We start from the raw sequence: 4,517 nt of genomic DNA, 5'->3' as shown, positions 1-4,517 counted from the left end.
AACCTACAGTAAAAGCTATTCAGCTTGTCAGCCAGTCGTTGAGGACCAGCAGTGTTTTCATTGCACCTTTTAAGTCAAATTATATTCTGACTTGTCTCTCAGCCAAAACACAGGGGGAATTTTATGCGACATGATCCCCTAACTTGAAATCTGTGCCAAAGTGATCTGAAAATGGAAATGAGTGAAATCTGGAAGACATGGTGTGTAGGCTTTATGTTGTTAAGGATTCGGCTACAAATTTAGATAGTGGAGATCGGGTTAGAAGAGAAGAGCATTGTCTCTCTTATAGGGACTTAACTCAACAATCAGAACATTAATACAGCAAACACACATGTGCCAGGTAAAGATATAGTGGGCGTTTGGCTGTGTGTGTTGTATATGAGCTTCTCTCTTCTTCTGCATGTGTATGGATCAGGATTATGTCATGTACAAAACCTGCTCCCGAGCAAATTATACCATTTCACACGTGCAGATATGACTCTTGGCGCACCAATCCAACAATTGAGAGTTGTATGGGCAGCTGTGAGAGGGAAACAAAACAAAGGGGGGCGGGGGGTTGGATGGCACCTGTGCATATAAAGCCAAGCAGCACAGAGCAACCACCCTGAGCGTCTGCTTTGCCAGCGCTGGAGGATGTCAAGTTTCATGACGCATGAAACTTGACATTTGGGGACGGCACCGACCCTCCTAACCCTAACCCTTACCCACATTGAGCTCATTAGTTTACCTTGCTTGACAGCTATCGTTTACAGGAAGCTCTGAGTTGCTGGCGGACTGTTTGTCTGTCTTTGGCGCAAGTTAGCAGCTTAAATAAAGGAACGTTTAAGGGCCTCTCATCTCTTCTATTGTTGGGACATGTGCGTGTGTGTGCATAGAAAAATACTTTGTTACTTTGTTTTGGCACACACACTAATTATATTGCATCAAAGTCCATTGTTTACTGTTTTGTGTCAGAAAGGATACTGAAATAGTGCATATTGCTTCAATAATCCAACTTTAATTGATTGCTTTTTTCTGAAGCAAGACCAATCAATAAATTACAACACAGCCCCTTCATTGATGAGATTTAATATGTGGGTGGATACACACTGTAAAACAAGGCCACTGTGAAACAAATCAATGCTCGAATCAAGATATTCCCTCACGGGAGCATGGTGTAACATGTCGCTCCAGAGAGTTGAGATCAGGTGTCTGTGAAGGCTGAAGCATTTGATTCATGTCATTTTCGCACTCATCAAATGATTTCATTTCCTGCATGCATGTGCAAAAGCAGGATGGAAGCCACAGCCTTAAGCTATCGGGCTCCTCTCTTGTGGATACAGCTCCCAGTCTGGGTTCGGGGGGCAAAAACCGTCACCACATTTAAGAATAATTTGAAAACCTCCTCTTTGATAAAGCTTATAGTTAGGGAGGGAGGAGTTGCAACATCCGCCTAGCCAGGCCCACCTGTCAGATGAATTTACCATATAGTCAATAATATAATAAAAGTATAGGGAGGCAGGCCAGTACAGCCCGATCCGGTTTGGGCCAGGCCCCTCTCTCTCTCTCAGTTATGCTGTTGCTTGCAGCGCCCTGCTATGACATGAACTACTACGACTACCATCTTTTAGTCACTGTTCCATTATCTTTATTATGACTATAATAATTATTTAATTAATATTATGACCCCCCCCCCTCCACCTGGCCCCATCAGACTCCACCTACCAAGAGCCTGGGTCTGTCCCAGGTTTCTCCCTAAAAGTTTTTTTTTTCCTCGCCACTGTTGCACTAAATGCTTGTTCTTGGGGGAATTACTAGAGTAGTTGGATCCTTGTCAATTACAGAGTGTGGTCTAGACCTAAAGTGTGTAAAGTGTGTTGAGATAACTCTTGTTATGATTTGATGCTATGAATGAAATTGAATTGATATGTTGTCAATTCATTTACTTATCAGGTTTTTCCTTTATTTGTCACCTGTCGATATGTTTACAGAAAATCATATCTTCATTGGCTGTGATTATGCTGGACTTTAATAAAATGGTCTAAAAGCATTATAGTTTGGGGACATGCAGTCGGTGTATGTGAGAATATTGGGAAACTGTTTCAGTTGATTTTACTGGAAAGTCAATCTATATTTAAGGCCCACGCTACAGAATAAGCAATGATTTCATAACATTGTGAGACCCCTTTCTTCTAAATATAATGTGTTGATTTTTTGATTTATTTTTACTGATATGTGTGCACAGATTGATTTACAAAATGCTGATTGTACTGCATGTTTTCATTTCACAAACGAAATGACATTATGCACGTGTTTCTCAAATAGATGTAAAAAAAGAAAAACCCGTTCCTGATGCCACTCTGGGTCACAGAGCAAATACGAGTGATTCAAATTCATCAGGAAAGTTCCAAAAGTATGATTTATATCCCATTATAGCTTCAAAATAGATTTCAATGTTTTTGCTTTGGTTCAATCAATATATTTTTCATTTGGCTTTCATAACAAAAAAGTGAGATTCCAGTTCAGAATGAAAGGTCAAGCAATGCAATTCATTTTCTCAGCATCTAGCCTATTTCATCTCTTCCCAGGTGGAAATCTAATAAATGATTTATGGATGCTGCTTTCCCTCCCTCTGGCCCTGCAGGCGCTGGAGGCTGGTCTCCTCACACCTCGGACCCGTACCAGTGGCTGGAAGTGGACCTGGGCCAGCGGACCACCGTCACCGCTGTTGCTACGCAGGGCCGCTACGGCAGCTCTGATTGGCTGTCGTCGTACCTGCTGATGGTCAGCGACACGGGACACAACTGGAAGCAGTACAGACAGGAGGACAGCATAGGGGTGAGTCCAGACTGCAGGAAACACAGACACCTAGGATCCCTATGTAAGAGACAGAGCAGTAAGGCAATGAGGAGAAAAGAGGGTGTCTCATTCACCCAAACAATGCAAAACAATATAAGCCAAGAACTTAATATCTAGGCCTATAAAAGAGGTCACTAAAATATAACTCCACTCAAAGATAGTAACAACAATGCGGATATTAACTCAACAAACTGTGAATGAAACAATTGGGGACATATATACTGGCTTGTCCAAACCAAATTACACACAATGTGACGGTACACAATGTGACGGTACACAAGGTAACGAGGAAACGTGAGGCAGGTGACAAGAGGGCAGGGAATCAGGTGGAAAATATCAAGTAATCACAAGAGCGGGAAGACACAGGAAGTCAAACTAAAGGCAGGACGAGACAAAAAAACAGACTTTAAAATAAAACAGGAAACAGAACAAGCAGACACTCAGGGGAACACCAGACAGGACCAACAACACTAGGCCGGGGAGAAACAAGACACAAACACAAGACCAGGGAGGGAACACGAAGAAGGAAAGGAAAACAGGATAAAAAAAACGAAACCACAACACACAAGGGAAAAAAAACAAGATGGACATAACTACAAATGATGCGAAGATAACCAAACTTAACCTTAATCCCCCCCTCCAACATGGTGGCAGATGGTATGGCCCAATTGGCAGGCCACGGGATAGAACATTAGGCTTGTTGGAGATGAGTCAGGTCTGCGAAGACTCGGTCACCGTGGATCGCCGCCCAATGCATGCTGGTTAGATTTGTGTCCAACTGGATCCCGACATGCTTTGAATTCATGCACACGGGGGCAACGTTAACCTCACGAGAGTATGGCGGCTGCAGGTTTGAGACCCAGGCAGCGCAGTTTCTCTCCACTGACTGCGTGAACCAGGCGCACCGAAGGCATGATGGGAAACGCCTGGCTCGCAGCTGATTGGTTCAAAATTGACTCAACATAAAGACGTGTTTTGTGAAATCTTTAGACAGGATCGCGGAGTGGTCGACTGCAGGCAAATAAGCACTAAACACCGTCTTCCGCTAAGATAATTTCCCTTTATCCCCGCGGAATCCCGTACAGATGTGAGCAACAACTCACACTGTCAATAATCAACAACACTGTAAGTACACTCCTTTACAGACAAACACTCAGAGGCCGTACCTGCTAGAATATATCTTTATTCCCCACAGTATACAGCACAGCAACAGCATGACAAGCATTCAGTACCTGATGCTAAATAAACAATACTTTTAGAGCTTTACGTGACACAGGACTGGAGAGCCGACAGTCCTAAGCAGAGCAGCATCAGTGGCTGGGCGTCGTACGCCGACCCGCAGCGACTCTGTCGGACCGAGAGATTCTCCGTCTTTTATTCTCTTAACAAACAAGGATGGTGTGGGAGCGGGGGGGGGCCAACCCTCGCTCCCAGCCCAGTCCTTGGTGAGTCCGGCGCACCTGCCTTTTTCAAAAAACAGGGCCGCCGTCTCCCAAAACATGAGCTTGATGGAAAGCCGTATCAAGCAATGATATGTGATCAAAACAGGTTATATAAGGCTTACGCTAAGTAAAACAATGAGAAATGAAACACAAAACAATTATACAGTTGATAAATGAAACACATACAATTGACAAATGAAACACAAAACAATAATAATAGTTATACAACAGTGAATC

At 43.4% G+C, this 4,517-nt stretch overlaps 1 pseudogene; it reads left to right on the top strand.

Annotated features, from left to right (window-relative positions):
* LOC116698801 (contactin-associated protein-like 4) overlaps window positions 1–4,517 on the top strand; it is a 421,932-nt pseudogene that overhangs the window by 93,271 nt on the left and 324,144 nt on the right.

The sequence above is a fragment of the Etheostoma spectabile genome, chromosome 12 (assembly GCF_008692095.1).
Source record: "Etheostoma spectabile isolate EspeVRDwgs_2016 chromosome 12, UIUC_Espe_1.0, whole genome shotgun sequence".
Taxonomy (NCBI): Eukaryota; Metazoa; Chordata; class Actinopteri; order Perciformes; family Percidae; genus Etheostoma; species Etheostoma spectabile.
This window is presented reverse-complemented; position numbering and strand designations above follow the sequence as displayed.